The sequence below is a fragment of the Myzus persicae genome, unplaced genomic scaffold (genome assembly GCF_001856785.1).
Source record: "Myzus persicae strain clone G006 unplaced genomic scaffold, MPER_G0061.0, whole genome shotgun sequence".
NCBI classification, from domain to species: Eukaryota; Metazoa; Arthropoda; class Insecta; order Hemiptera; family Aphididae; genus Myzus; species Myzus persicae.
In genome coordinates, this window is record NW_019103592.1 from 131,817 (window position 1) to 149,969 (window position 18,153).

The 18,153-nt window shown below is 26.5% G+C and overlaps 1 long non-coding RNA gene across 1 annotated transcript; it reads left to right on the plus strand.

Moving 5' to 3' along the window:
* The first annotated feature begins 661 nt into the window (after nt 1-661).
* On the plus strand, nt 662-2,614 carry LOC111034816. Its single transcript, XR_002604588.1, has 2 exons — nt 662-859; nt 1,932-2,614. It is a non-coding gene; the product is annotated as an uncharacterized LOC111034816 (long non-coding RNA).
* The last annotated feature ends 15,539 nt before the right edge of the window (nt 2,615-18,153 follow it).

Genomic DNA, 18,153 nt, shown 5'->3' on the forward strand with positions numbered 1-18,153 from the left:
ATGTACTAATGTCACTAAAATGAATGTGTTAAATTTGAGTAAATGATAAATCATTGCATATGTACAAAAACGATCGAAGACGATCTTGCCAACTTATATTACGAAGTATATTAATATTATAGTAATTAACTTTACTGCATATTACCACTAACTGTGGATTAAATAAATTATTTCCAAAAACATTAAATTTATTAAATAGGTACCTATTATTAACATATAATTATTATAGTAGTATTTAAACATTTTAATTTGTATAATATTATACTATTTTTATTAGCTTATAAATCAATACTGACTTAAAGTATAAAACAATGTAAATAAGTAAACTCATAATATAAATAGGTAAACAAACTAGTTATTTTTCGTTAAGACAACTAATTGTGTCAACATCTTATCTTAAAATTTTTATAATAAAAACTTATGTACTAAAGATACCTTATGGAAAACTTTTGAAAATAACTTATAAAGAACATTGTATTTATCAAACGTTTTGTTGCTATGAAAAAAACTAACAAGGAACTAGGAACATTGTATCGATTCAAAAGCTTTTTGATTATGATAATATTTGAATTTCAAACGATTAAAAGAATTAAAGTGGCTTAAGTTTTTAAGAGTATCTTATTTGTTAGTTCGAGAAAGAACATTTTATGAGCAATCGTGTTAATTGTATTTGTTTTTTTTTAGGAGTCTGTCATGGAAATCCAAACTGTACATGTATGCAGTTATTGTTGTTGGACTTACCAGTGGCTTAGTAGCTATGGCTACAGCTCTTTCTGAATTAATCGACCTGAGATCTCTCATTCCTCATTACTATTATTATTATTTCTATGATGTTGACAGTACTTTTAGCTAATAAATGGTAAGCATTAGTAACACAGATCTAGAAATTAAATATATTTACTATTATACTAGGTTAATGCATTGTTTTTATTAAGTAATAAAGTGTACTTATATTTTATTAAGTTAAGTTAAAAATTTTTTTTTACTGCAACTAGGTCTATACAAGTTATTTTTAACTCTTAAATTGATTTTCAGAAATATTTTTTGTAATTTACCTATCGTTGTAATTTAGCCAAAGTTTATGGTATGAAAATGAAAGTTAACTTAAATGCAGGAACTTATGAAAGGCATTATTAAGAATATAATTTACATTATTTTTTACATACATTTTATTTAAAATTATATTTTAAAACCTTCCAAAAAGAAGCAGCATTTGAGTTATTTTGATGAAATATATATTCCTCTATCTCTCTAACTATACTATAATATAAACTATTGGGATTATACGAGTAATATTATTAAAAAATAAGCTAAACAAAATTATTCATTACCTATACAGTGTATGGTATACCTATAGAAAGTGTATGGAAGCAGGTGACATTACCACATCGAGTTATTAAAAAAAAAAAATAGTTATTAATTTATTATCATTAACTATAGCATAATTTGTTGTTAAAAGTCTTAGTAAAATAAAAATCTTTAATACCAATTATAATGGCCTTCTTTCATTTCTTCAAAAATTTGCAACTGAAAAAAATTAAGCTGGTGCAAAATCTAATTGGTTTTTAAATCAAATACAAAAGTTCAACTTTTTTTATCATAAATATGATTTTAAGATTCCAGATTAAAAATCAATGTTATTAAAATAGCTTTAGAAGAACAACAAAAATCTAGTTTTGATAGTTTATGGGAATATGTAACTAAAAATCCTCAGAATTGGGTTTAATCGAAACAAATGTGTCAAGAAGGAAAAATCCTAAAACACTTTTCTGAAGGCGGAAAAGAACATTATTATTTTGATATAGCAATTAATGAATTTTTGGTTTTTTTCACGAAAGAAATTAGTCCATTGCTGAACGCAATTGAAAAATTGTTTTCAAAACAAAGTTATCGAACATCTTGATTAATATAATACATTTTTCTTTTTCCAGTGCACTGCACACAATCAGACTGTGGTTTAGGATGCACACGCCGCTGTTTTATCCAGACCACATACAAACACAGCTCAAAAACATCCGTCAACTTTAAAGACTAATATCTTCAAAATCGACTGCAACTGCAACCCAAAGCATATTATTTTTTAGTGGCTAATCATCTCAGTGACTAGTGCAACTGTTGCTATCATTGTCTGCGTTTTGTCGTCAGGTGGCAGCCACTAAACTTTCATAAACGGCATCCTAGCAGTTGTAGTTGACAGTGATTACTATTAGTTCTACGGATGACTCTTAAATTAATTTTATGCATTGGTAAAATGGTTCCACATATCACGCCCTTGTCGATGTAAAATAACGTTCTAGTCGTATAGAACAGGCGTAGATATGTTTCCGTTTTTTGCTCATTACAGTAATATTAGTGTGATTTCCTTTGTTTCAAATAACAATAATAATAAATGTTCAAATGCCTAATATTGATTCTGAGAAGATAAACATAGGATATTGTAAATTTATTTACTACGTAATATATTATTAAAATTGTGGATATTATTATATCATTATAAAAGCTATACTCTAACTCACCACAAACTATTATTAATGTTTGAATATTAAATGTAACTTTTATTTGTATATTGAGTACAACTTAAATAAATTAAAATAAACACATATATTTATGATCATTAGTACTTATATTTATACTTTGTTACACTGCATGTGTTTTTGTGTGTGCGTTTAGAGACACTTTTTATAGTATAAACTATGCTTCAATCTTTAACTTCAATATATGTTCTAGTAGGAAGTTGAATCTAATTGATACTTCGAACTTTTGAGGTGTAAAAACTAAAAATACACAGTACCTGCTTAATAATTGTGAAAAACAAACATTTTTACCAAACCCAATTTTTGATTCAGTCGATTTTGTATTTTGTTTTATCTAATTCGCAAAAGAATAGACACAGATGTTAAAACGTTTGAGCGTAAATCCACAATACGAGCATTTAAATTAAATTTGTCTAAATCTCGATGATTTAAAAAAATTTTTAATTAGAAATTCGTCAAATTTTTATTGTTCGTAGGTACCTAAGATTTGAAAATGTAATGCAATGTTCTACAAAAGTATTGTTTTCAATAATTATTAAAAAAGTTGAGTTAAAATCTACCAATAATTTTTATCAACATCAGAAGTAGAAATTTTTACAAAATTGGATTTTCGAGTAAAATAACAATTTTAGTTTTTTTTTGTTATAATTAAATATAAGTATAATTCATAGAATTTTTAAATATTCTAATTTTCTGTACTCAATATAATTATCTAAATATGTGCTACTCATTTTTAATTACCTACTTATCTGTAAGCATTTGAAATTTGAAATTATTAATTTATTTTTATTTTAAACCTTTAAGTGTTCATTAAAATGTTTAAGCTTTGTCGAAAATCAAATATGAGGTTCCTCATAAGTTATTATAACTATAATAAAAACATTTACTTATTTAGTATAAGATACCACTTAAGTTGACCTAATGGACAATTAAAAATATTAAAAATGCATAGACAAGGTTTTGTTTTATATTTATTTAAAGTCCAAATTTAGGCAAAACTCATTGAATTCAATTTTCAATTTGTAAAGAAGTGAAGGCATTATAAGTCATAGTTCTTACTGAAATATAAAAATCTATTAAGTTATATAAGTACATTTTTTTTTTGTATACATTTGAACTAAACATTTTTTGGAATTGAATATTTATAAACGAAGAATTATGGTTTAAGACGTTTAAGTTATCTTGTTGTAATTCAAAAATATTATCCATGTGAATTCTTTTATGCATATTATTATATTAGTAAATATTATTAAACATTTATTAAGCTGTTGCCTATTTATGTTACAAACATATTTAGTAAATCCATGCAGTTCTATGCTAAATCGGTTAACACACTGAGTAGTTAGTTCTTAGTAATGCACTGACATATTATCGTTTTTCGGTTACAATGATTTAAGTGTGCCAAATTACTCAAATTGTATTATTATATTTAGTGACTACTGACTAATTACTGATTGATAATGTGAACTCGATACCTGTTGTAGGCACAGCAAAGCGTTTAACTACTTCTTTTTTTTTAAATTTTACTCGAATATAACATAATTTAACAATATATAAATATGTACCTAATATGTATGAAAATTTTTTGACAGATAATTTGATATTTTGCATCCTAAATAATTGTACGTGTGACATGCATATATAATGTTATTTTACCTTAAACATTTGAAATTTCTAGGTTCTAGGTGAAATTTCTAACCTAGAACTGTTAACTAGTTATTTTAAAAATGATCAGGCAATTTCGTTAAATTATTAAATTACTAAAATTATATAACATATAAAAATAATTAGTAGGGTTGTGAATTTAATGTACTAAAAAACCTTAAAAAATGTATTAAAAATGTCAAAAATATGCACTTAAATGCAAAATATGCACTTAAAATGCAAAAAAAAAATTAATATAAAATGCCAAAAATTATACCATAAAATGTATTAAAAATGATTTTTAATTTAATTTTTATATTTATATTAATATTGGATACAGGATATTAAAAATTAGTACAATAAAGTGTTTAAAAAGTATTTAAAAAAAAAAAAATAGTAAAAATTGTTGATTGAATTTGATTTTACGATATATGACAATAACTTATCTAGTTGTCTAGCAATTGCCCTATTTTATCGAATCGTTATCTTTACCTAACCCGTATATAGCGTATGACTTGTGTAAAATATTATTTAATAAAATATAAATTTTGACATAATATATACAGCCCGTGTAAAATAAAAATAAAATGTTTTCAAACAAGTCAATCGACAAAATTTGATTAAAAATACTAGAAAATGAACTAAAAAAGCAAAATATGACCTAAAAATGCGAAAAAATGACCTAAAAAATTTAAAACGTCAAAAATATGCAAAATAAAAGTTTCATAGATGAATTCGTTATTACATAATTCAAATTATGTAATCACAAAGCTATGTTTTACAATTACCTAAAAAAATGCACTTTCCTATGAATTCACAGCCCTAATAATTAGGTACTTAAACACGTTATTATACAAGCACATATGACTTCCTAAAATGTAAATAATATATAAACTAACGTTTAGCCACTGAGAAGTTAAAAACGTATTTCAGTGATCTTAAAGTCATAAAATACAACAATAGGTAATTAAAGTAAAATGTATAATAGCTATATGTTACAGTTTATGAGTTATTACATTTTATTTGAATAAATGTGCTTTTCGATTTCAAATTTTAATATTGGCTACACATCAGGTTTTTTAGGTATTGTATTCTAAATGATAAACGTTATTATTAATTATAGAATTATTATTATCATTATTATTTATATTTATTAACGGTTGTTCTTATTAATATTAATATTTTGACAACTATTATTATAAACATTACTATGCCATCAATACAATAATATTATTATTGTATTCTACCAAAAATGTTTGTACTTTGTATGGAGACTTCTATGATAACATACAAACGTTCCTACTAACACAACTAAAAAATTCTCTATACAACCATAAACTTTAATAAATGTGGTATTATTTATCATTTTGTATGAAGATGAATAAAATCAACTTATTAATCAACAAACCACACGTTAAAGTAACTTAAGTTATAATTCTAAATCAACAATCTTTTAAGAATTATATAATTATTATTTATTTTGTACAATCATTTTATTAGCCATATTATAAAAATAAATATGTTGTTAAATGTATTTATATTTTTATTAAAATACAAGTATAGTTGTTTGGGTACAGCTTTTCTTTTAACTATTTCACATTCATAGTAAAGCAGTGAAAAAAAATATGTCTTATCTGCTCATGATATTATATTTTATCAGCCATTCTCACCATTATGTACATTTGCTTGCCTATAGTCTACGTCTCAGGCATCATAACAATAATAATACATTAGTCTTATTTAATTATAAAACACATTCGATTGCTTAAAATAAGATAATGAACATTACAAAATAATCCAGTTTCTTCAAAATTGTAAAAAAATATTATAAATATGTCATGCACATTTTTTACTATCACAACCAATTTAGTAGTTACACCATAAAATATTGATGACCACCTTTGCAGCTTCACAAAAAATAATCTATTAATATTTGATTTTCTCCGTGCCATAATCTAATTCTTCAAACCTATTTTTACATGACGTGTAATCTGAGTCCTTGAATATTTGTGCTTTTTACACTCTACAGTCTGAACCTTATTTATGCGAGTAATGACAAATTCAACTGAGTCCATTTACAATAAAGGCTGGATAATTTATGCAATTTTTATGTTTCCCAATCTTAGTTATTTTATATATTTAAGTATACCATTAATTTTCGTAATAATAATAAATTGCCTCAGCCATGCTTTAGAAGAGCTGTTGAAGATTTTCAATTAAAATCTATCGAACCTAAGTCCCACCCGTTTTGTCTAGCTTTTGGCCTTTTTTTTAGTGATTATTTGTATTGAGTGCAGCCTCTTTGAGTAATAATACATTCTTAGTTTTTGTTATTATAGTGATGGTGATGTTGAGGGATGGGGGTTAAGCCTAAGCTATGTATCTGCATATATTATATTATATAATATAATGACATAATATACCTCCTCTAACGGAAGCCTCTAAATAGTGGACACCTCCAAATAGGTGAGGTTTTTATAGGAAAAAAACTACAACACTACATATTGAACCCTCTGAATAACGGAAAAAATTTCAGTGACAATGAGTGTCCGATATTTAGAAATTTCACTGTATTAATAGTTAGGACACCGGTGTTCCCCAAAGATATACGTTCTTACTTCTAAGTATTTAAACAATGTTTAATCGTGACTATAATATTATGTCATGGCGATATCGGTAAATCGTAAACATTTATAAAATAACTAGTTCCTACCGTGCACTTCGTTGCCCGTTAAAAATGCCAATTCTACATGAAACTCGCTTGTGATAATGCGAGCAATATATTATCAGATAGAAGCAGTTACCGCTGCGGCGTCGGTTCAAAACTGAAAAAAAGGCTATAAACCTAAGGTTATGAATAATATGTTTTATTTTTTATTTTGATTGTGGACAAGCCGATAAGTGCAACTCAATCACCTGGCAGGCAACGTGTGGAAATTCTATTTGACGCAGCTAACCTGATCTGCCCGATTAACCAATGGCAACAAAAAACAAAAAAAAAATAGTAATTTCTACTAACAAATTAAGAAAGTTGAGAGGATAATTAGTTATTAATTAAAATAAACGTGTAAATTGTATAATACCATTATATATATATTGTACAGCATAGCGGCTCTCAGGTTTCCAGCTACCTGAACCTGATATTTTTGACCGTCAAATTATGTGTTCGACTTGCTAGGATTGCGAATTCTACAACTTAAGTTTGTACGTCTAATTGCTGGCATTTCAAAAAATAAAAATACTCCATCAAATCTTACCAAAACTCCTTAGAATATTAAGCTTGATTGCTTTGAACTAACCATGATGAACAAACAAATGATTATCAAAAAACTAATCGTACAATTTTTCATTACTTTTCAGATTGAATCGACTGTGAATTAATGTGCACTAAGAAATGATATATATATATACTATTTAGATAAAGATACATTGTCGAATTTTACTTCTCATAACAATTCATATCTACACGCCGATCAAACACATAATTTGACGGACAAAAATATCAGGTTGCAACTTGCAAGTAGCTGGAAACCCACGACTTCCGTGCAGTACAATATGTATATTATAAGTGCCCCGTGCCCTTTCAATTTACATGTATATTTTAATTGGCTATGTGAGCGCCAAAGGTACAAAAATGACATATCATTTGAGCCAAAATTAATAATATACATACGAAAAAATATAAATTTATCAAATTAGTTGATTGTAATTTTATAAAAAAAAATGTCAATAATAAATTAAAATATGCATGAAAATAAATGTAAATTTAATAAATCGGTTGATTTTAATTTTATAAAAAAAAAATGCCAATAATAAATTAAAATATGCATATAAATAATTATACATTTAATAAATCAGTTGATTGTAATTGGATTAAAAAAACAGGTAAGTACCTAGGATTTAGGCGCTCTAGTACGATACAACATTTTTTTTGTCTCTTTTTGGCGCTTATGTCTTTCACCGTTTTAATTAATAACTAATATTCCGCACAACTTTCTTATTTTTTTTTTCCATAAGAACCTTCTACTGACAATAAATACAACAAAAAAAAAATTAGCAATTTTCAGCCGTTTTGGATGAGTTCTATAACAAACACTGTGGCTGGAGAATTTCATATATTATAAGACGTAGTTAATTATAATATATACCACCTATTACCTAAGTTAAGAAATTATAACTTTAATACTCTTGTCTTAGATTATTTGTATTTGATTATATCAAAGTACATTCTAAAAGACCACTAAATTCGATTTGTTATACATCAGACATTTTTAGTAAGTATAGACAGACATGTTTAGACAGACAAACTATTCTACAATAATACACTATACACTATACAGTATACACTATACAGTATAACAATAGCAATAATGCTTTATCAAACTAGGTAGGTACATATAAGTACTACAGTACATTCAACATTGTATATTTATTTCATATGAACCATTATTATTGAATAATCATAATGCAATACATAAGGCATAAAATATTGTCCTGGAGTCATTGAGGTGATAAGTTAATTACATTAACAAAATCTGACCCTTACTCTTACGACTCTCTCCTTATAAAACTTAGGTACCTTTACCAAAAACGTACCAAACGTGGACATAACAAAAATGATTAATGGTTAGTATAATATTCTGTTGTATACTTGTATTGTTTTCATTTTTAAATGTAATAAATATTTAAATTTAAAACCATTTAAATATAATGCGTATTGTATATTATAGATACCTACTAGATATTATGTTGTGAAGAGAAAACATATTTTATATTATAGTATTATACAATATTGCTTTGGCCTAAAACTTTTTATAAATCAGATATTTTCTTTTAAGTTGTATTGTTATGTAGCTCAAGAAATTTTTAAACAGCAGTGGTCTTTATTAGTATGGATACAGTGACGAATAACATTTTTCGAATAACTGATAGGTATTTGGAAACTAAATTACTTCAAAAAATGAGATACCTACCATTTATTAATTATTTTATATTATTTCATTATTCTATTGATTGAGTGTCCAAAAATATTCAGTACCTATTAGTAGAAAAAATATTTTTAAATAATATAATATATGTACATAGTACTATCATATTATTATATCTAATATTATATATACCTAATAATTAATACTGTCATAGTAAAATAATAATAATAATAAATAAAATAAGAAAACAAAGTACTTACCTTAGTTATTTACAATTAAACCTAACCTAACCTGTTCAGTAGAGCCCATCTCTTTTTGAAGGAATAGACAATAATAATAATAATTAATAGTAATAATAGTGATTGTATTTTCAAAAAACTATAAACTTTAAAAATAAACATCATTGAAGAAATGGTTTGTCTCTAAATGCTTACTTTATAGATTATACAAAATAAATAGGTACATTAAATGTAACTTATCGATTGGAGTTGTTCTCTGATTTATTATACTTTAAGTATAAAAATTTAGACAAAACCAAAACTTTTCATTAGTTGCCAAAATGTAAGTCATATGAGGTAAATCTAAGTATTTCGACGCATCGGGCGCATTGTTGTGCAGCGGAACCACATGACCAGAATTAATAGAAATCAGTCACACCCGTAGTAGAACACTGCGTAAGTATTCGTGATTGTAACCTATTTACTATCTACCACAGATTTTCCAGATATTTACATGTATTCTGCAACAACTTCTCATCCAAAAATTGATGAAAATAGCGAAGGAAACTTTACTGAGGCTGCAATAAATATATAGCTAATTGTAGTTCATCCGGTCGCAGTCACTAATCCTCAGAAATGTTACCAACCAATTCTTATAATATATCACTTAATGTTAGCTTAATGTTAGGTCTAGGCGTACACACGTTAATATTATAAATATAATAATGTTGCTGTAAAATGTTAAAATAATATGATTGCTTTGTAAAAATTATCACTTGCGTTAGTGTACAGGTACATATTGGTACTAGTTATTATTAAGTAGATATAACTAGAAAACAAAATGTATAGTATAAATCTTAATACCTGCCCGTGGAGGCATTGACTTCGACACTTTTCACACATTTTGTAAATTATGTATTACCTATATCGAGTTTATTAGCATTAAGACAATTATTATAAAAACCAATTACACATATTATTATATAATGAATAAATAATTTTCGTATAATATACATAATTTGTTTTAAACAAACGTATAACGCATATTATATAAAGATATGGTGTATTCATTTAATATGATAATATGCTATTAATCATTTGCATATTTTATAATCGGCGCTCTCTATACGATGTATATAATCAATTGAATCGACGGAGAGTAAAAACCTGTCCTTCGACTTAAAAAAATGCCTACTATAATTATTTATTTATAAATACTGCCTATTGCTATAACAGTAAAATAAACTCTAGTCATCTCTCAGGAAAACTTCGCTCCATCAAGTGTTGTCTCCGTCTTATAAATACACACATCAACGAATTCTACGTTTATTAGAATAATCCATTTAAAGATGCTATTTTTAGTATTGGAATGCATTTATGAACCCATCTAATAAATGATCATATTTAAAGGGTACTATATCACGTATGTTTTTTTACACTTCATTCTAATGTAAGGTTAAGAGGAGCGTTTTAAAATTATAATTGTTTTCTAAATTCTCAATAATCATGGTCTAGATCATATTTTTACCATACAATTTGATTATAGGTCAATTCACTCTAATATTAAAAATAACAAAATAAAATTGCCCATGTTATACGGGTATAATGTCCTCTTTTAACCTGCTGGTACCTTGAAATATAATCATCATCTTATCCATTCGTCCTTCAATAAAGTGCTTTTGAAAACTAATGGCATTCACTAGTTGCAATTCAATTAATTAAATGTATGCTGTATTGGTGTTATGTTATATTAATCAGTAAATGGAATTTTCTATAAAATAAAACAAATTATTTTGAACAAACTAGAACTATGAGCATATATTACATATTGTAAGTTGTTTATTTATATAGGTACCAAAACCCATTAAGTAGTATAAAAATTAATAATGTTTTAATAATTATGTTTAAATTTCTAAAAGGTATATTAAAACGGAATAATGTAATTTTGAGGTTAAGCAGTGAGTGTATGGAAAGCGTAACAACATAAAGTGCGCTTTTTGATTGCTCAATTACTCGTACTCACGGTAATGCGGGGTAGCAAGGTAAGATATTATAAAGATATATAGATATATAGATTATTGTATTTTTTCGTAAAGACAGAATATATTGCTGCCAGATGTTGCTACGCAGACAGCATGATGTTGCTCTACACAGTTTTTGTCTAGAAGGATAAGGTCTATGAACAACTTAAGGCGTGCCAGGTATAAATTATATTATCATATAATCATTTGAAAAATTTGATTTTAAATTTAAAAACATTTAGTTGGATGATGAACTTTTTATTTTCTTCACAATAATATATTAATTACGTTTTACTCGTTCTGGTATCCATTACATATACGTATATAATATTATCTAGGTAAATATTATCTAATTTATTATTCATTTATTTTATTCCGTATTCAAACACCCACAGGGAAAATATTACATAACGTATAATACACAATTAATTGTAATTTAGATCAACACGTTTTGACTTATTTTTACAGAAGAATAAATCAAAATAATATTTAAAAATATATTCATTGCAATAACTTGTTACACATTAATTGGATATTGGGAAAGAAATGTCTAGTCCAAGGCGTAACATAAAATCAAAACCTACGATTAATTGAGTATTTTTGTATTGGTGGTACATTTATACTGATTCGTACGAGTAATTGAGAGCAATCAATATATTTCCATTTAAAATTGCTTACAAAAAATTTACATCAATTTAAATCCTTTTGTATGTCAATGTGGAATGCTACACTGACATCAGTAAGTGGCCTGTCAACCATGTTAAATATTTAACAGTTTAATCAGTCAGAACTGTATCTATATTAAATATTAATATATTACTCGGTCTGATTTTTATTGGCTCAAACCAATTTTACCATACGATCTCTATGTGCAGCAACAACAAGTACCTACGTTATTACCTCATACCCACTTATTTATAAATATTAAAACGATTTCTGAACTAAAATTTAATATTTAGGTAATTACAAATTATTATTCTATAACTCATAAGTAATAACATATTTTTATGATTGGAATCGTTATTGTATATTTGACTTCACCAACATATAATATAGTAGGAGCACCATGCAACCGGGGATGTGTAAATATTAAGAATAATAACGTAATGATGTAAATGCATTATTAACCAAATTATTAGACATTGGTACAAATGTTATTTCATTTACTACCCAAGTTATTTGTATTAATTAAAATTACTTCTTTAACGTGTATGCTAAGTCCATTTGCCGTCAAAATCAAAAATTAATGTATAATTCAGGTATAGCCGAACCCTGTAACTTAACATTTTAATACTATTAATTTCTTTAATATTTAATAACTCGTTGTTTATCAATGTCATTGTTTAGTATACCAACGTAACAGCGTAACGTTATCAGTTATCTATATATAGTGCCATATAAATCCCAGGTGCAAGCGGTTCATTGTACCAGGGCCACGAAACTGAAAAGTTTGGGGATTCTGTAATATGGATATCAAAATACCATCATAAACTAATAAAATAGTAAAATGTATTGTTTTTATCAAATAGTTGTTTTTGGATTTTAATTTGAAATTATTTTTCCCCGAAATGAAGAATCACTGACTACTGTGTGATGAAAACATTGTTGTATTATCGTTATGACGATTAAATTAGGAAGTGGTATTTACGAAACCGGTGTGATGAGGTATTGACGTATAGCTGATGGCTGACCATCAATTATAGAAGAAATTACCGGAAAATTTCATCATTTTAAATATTTCATTCTTCCATACATTTTTAATTCATATTTGATTCATGTATTGATGTTACAACAAAATACGTAATATGCGTCAGTCATCACCTGTTGGAGCAGTAAAAGTGCTTAGATTTTTCAACTCGGAAGGTGGTTTATTGAAGCAAATTGGATCCAGTTGGTACTCCAAAAGGTCAGAAGTAAAAAAATTCCCACTATATTACAGAATAATCAGAAAAACAAAAATACAATTTTACAAAAATCGGTATTTTGACATAGAACCAGCGACCAATATAATCGATTTTTTTTTTGTGTAATTCAAAAACGGACATCAGTAGAAACTTGAAATTGTCACCATATGTTTATGTTTTCTATAAAATATGGTATAAATAATTTAATATTTTGGCACTTTTTGAAATATTTCTAATTATGTTTGATATATTAGAATTTCTTCTATAAATTAAAATACAAATATTTACGATCGGTCAAAAAGCTTGAAAATTGAATACAATGTCTTTCAAAAGTTGTTATTAAAGTTATTTAAAAATGTTATACATACATTAACACAATTTTTTTCATAATCATTTAAAATTAAAATTTTGAAAGAATAGGTACGTCAATTATTTAGAAATATAAGTTTGTAAAATGTTCAATTCTTATATTTTAAACTTGAAAATTTAACGTATGGTTCCTCACTTTTCCTCACAATTTACTTATGAGTCATAAGCATTTCGCATATTGAAATCAAAAAATATATAAGTACTTTTGAAGTTCAAATTTATAAACCTATTTAAAAAATGAATATTATTACGATTTAGTTATTTTGTTGTAACCAAAAAATATTATTCTTGGAACTTCTAACAATTTAGCGTATATTGTTTTATTGTAGACCTATACACGCTATTAAATCATCAAATCAATGTATTTGGCGAAAATTAATTCAACCTACTGTATTACTAATAATACACTACCTACTTTGATAGTATAAAAGCAATATAAATACATAATAAATAAATAATGTAATAACATGATGATCAGTAGGGTTTGAGACTTCTTACATTTGCATGTTTATTTGTAGTGGTCGAAGTTAATTGTAGGTATAAGCCATAAATTTGTTTAATGAAATAAGTAAATAAAATATGAAAATTTAAATTTGCATATATTTGCAGATTTTGTTATATTTTAGAAAAAGTGCATACTTGTGCAAATTTTGCATTTTTTTTATTGTTGTCTGCTTAAACTCATTTTTAGATATTTATAGGTATTTGAGAATTTAGTCAAATCTATTAGTTTTTTAAATTATTGTCGATAAAAATTTTACGTTCGGCCCATAAACTTGAAAATTCAATACTAGGTTTCTCATAAGTTTTTGTTTATGGAATTTAAAAAAAGTTGTGAATAAATCAACATTAATTTTTTACACATGTTTGTAGTTTAAATTTGTCTAACATTCTATTTTCAGCCTTAAATTTATAACGAATTCTCTTAGAACAATTTTCTGGTTTTGTTGTAATTCAAAAATGAAAACCTGTAGGTTCATAACCTTTTTACCAAATCCTTATTTTACAATTTTAGATTATGATAAAATGTTTGAAATATTTTGACTTGTTTTTAACTATTTATATTTAGTAGAATTTTAATTTTATAAATTTTTGTCAAAAAATATCAATAAAAATGTATTTGTTGTGTCGAAAAATTGTAAAATTTAATACAAGGTTCCTCATAAGTTGTTATAATAATAACAGTAAAAAAATATTAAATTTACATGAGCACATTTATAAGCATTCAAAGTTAGAAAAAGCATGAAAAAAATATGTAAAAGAGGCGTCTCCATATACTTATAAATTGTTACCTAATAAATGTTGAGTATGAAATTAGGTTGAACAAAAATCAAATTTTATTACACTCTCCAAAAAAAATTTCAACTTTATCAATTAATTTGCTGCCGGAAACCATTTCCAAAGTTCACGATTAAAGTATCTTTCTGATTTAAAGCATAATAGCTAAGAACAAAAAAAATAAAAACCACGCATTATAAAACAAATAATTATTAGGTTGGTAATAAATCATGACTTTACTCAGAATAAAAAATACAAAGTTTACCAAAAAAAAAAAATAATATTACTAAATAAGATTGAGTTTTAAGAAAAGTTAGGGAGGGGAGGTTTCAAAATAATTTTTACCTCGGTGGAAAAATAGTAAATGTAGCACTGCTGGAAGGCAATTTGAAGAGAGACGGTAATTGCAAACAGAAGCACGATCTCTGGTTTTCTATATAATTCAATTTCCACAGTTTTGTGAAGACATCTGTAGTTAATGAGAGTCACTTAAAAAGTCTACAAACCGGTATGGTGTTAATAGCAGTAAAGAAAGGATTAAAAACATGCACTCAAAAACACAGCTGATGGTAAATCGGAACCCAATATAATGGTTATAGCTGGACTGTATCACAGAAAAATAAATAACTAAAATATTATATAGTTTATTAATATATATATAATATATATAAATAGTATGAATAACTAATATAGGTACTATACATAATAATACGTAGGTATCTGGTATACTGATTAAAATAATTTAATTGTGTTGATTACGTACACGAATGTATTAGTATATGTATAGTTAATCATTATATAGGTAGTCATATTGATAGATATTTTCTGTGAAGAATAAACTAAATTTATTATTTTAATAAGTGATTAGATTGTCTAATTACTATAGTTGAATAGAAGTTGTACTCTACAATTAGTTCGAATAACTATATTTATTTAACTATTCTTTACAGCTCCCATCTCGGTAACTATATTTTCTAATTAGTCCCTCTAAATAGTACTTACCACTGATTATATTTGGAAAATATTTTAAAATATAAAATTTTAATTATAATATAAGATAGTTATGCTACGGTTATAAGAAGAAGTAGGTATATTATAATATATTCATATGCATGATGTATAGATGTATCAGACAAATATTCAATTGCACTTAAAAAAATAAAATATAGTTATAAAATAATTTATACATACAAACATACAAGATCTATATAACTGTCAACTTTTTACGACTGAAATAGCCGTTGAATGAATTAATAATTGATATACTTGTAGTTTGTATAATACTTTAACTAAATTCTATAAAATAGAAGTCTTACATAATATAAGACTTACGTAATCACCAATGTAGACTGTAGTTAATATTATGTTCTGTTGGTTTCACATATTTATATTTTCCTGGCCTTACAGTGGATTATTAAGGGTACATAACTTACAATGTATAGAAGGGGGATCGGTGGGAAAAATTAAAAACTTAACCAAATGTATACGAAAATAAGCGTTTTAAAGTATATTTATAATTCCCTCAAACAAATAGCACAGGTTAGTGACGAGTGAGGCTCAATTCTTAAGCCCCTAAATTCAAAATCTTTATTAGTACTTGTCAGCTTTGTTTATTTTATTATAATAAACTATCATGATACCAGTTTAAGTTGGTCACTATTGCAGTTGCAGTATTGCAACAACCTTCGTGGTTTACTATGTAGACTAGCCACTATCCAACGAACACTGATTAGAATTTAGAGGTAGTCCTGACTCGTCATGCCTTTTTTTTTTACCAAATTGCGAGTACATTAAAATCTTACTATGGTCAGTGCCACATTTTCGTGCATCGTAAATCCTAATATGAGTTGATTATTAACTCAACATTGATCGATGTTGAATGTTTGTGAATAAAAAAAGCTTTTAAATTTCACAAACAATATCTGGGTGCTTAAAATCTAAACGAATTATGAAAGGAATGGTACAGCTTTAGAGTTGGAAATTGGTCTCAGTCTTGCGATCTCGCAAGACTCGTGCTACAAGAAAAAGAGCGAAACAAGACAAAACCACACGACTCTGGTGAATTTTTTGTTTTCTCGGAAAACACATAAGTGTATCGAATTAAACAATATTTATAAAAGTTATAGGAAATGCTAGTGATTATCTCCTGATTTTACTATTAACATAATAGGAACTTAAAAACTTAATTATGCTAGTAAAATGATTCATGAAATAAGAACACAAGTAAAATTATATGAATATAAATTAAAAACGGCAAAGTTTTAAAACGAGTAAAATTAAAAATAAATTGTTTGACTTGTTTTATGTTAGGTTTGAATTATTAATATATTTTATACATTGCACTTGTAAGGTTTCCTCTCGGAGCTTGTAGAAAAAAATCTACACAGCTCTTGCTATTTAACAGGTATTTAATTTTGTTTGATACATTTTGTAAAAATAGCAAGAGTCTTACGCAAGACTAATACAGTAATACTAATATTGCCAATATTGGGTCTGCAAGATCAAGACCAAGACTGAGTCTGCAATCACAAGACCAAGATTTTTAAGGTTTTGTTTTGACCATCACTAAAGTTAATAAATCAGCTCTTTAAATTTTAAGTATCACAAAATGCTAGCATAATATATGCAAAACATAATATAATATAGTAGGTACCTACCTACCTTATTTATAAAAATGAATTATGTATTTACAGGCGCATTATAATTGTATAAACCCTTAAAAATAATAAATTATAGATAACCCAAATTTCGAGCTAAACTTGAACATTGTTTTTACTCTTGTTCCTATATACCTACAATCTACATAATACTATCCCAATTGCTCCCTCCTAGCGAAAAATTCTGAAAGCACGCAACAAAAACGTTCGATGCGTACCGATAATGTGCGCGTATTAATTTTTGACGTCGGAACAACGGGCAAAGAGGATACAAAAAAAATAATAAAACAACAAAATTCGTGCAAAATTACGGTTGTGTCGCAGCTGCGCGGGGAGCGACGTCCCGCGGCGCACGCACGCGCACAGCTGGTGACTTTTCTCGGGCCTAATTAATTATTATAGACAACAATAATAACAACAATAATAAGTAATAACGTACGTGTGTTTACAACAATGCAAAATAATATACTACAAGTGTTGTACGTGTTCATAATATACGCCGCCCGGTCGCACCAACGCGCAGCACGTCGGCGGTGAGAAGAAGGGCTTCGGCGGACTTTTTATTTCGTTGCATTATTATTATTATTATTTTCGTCGGCT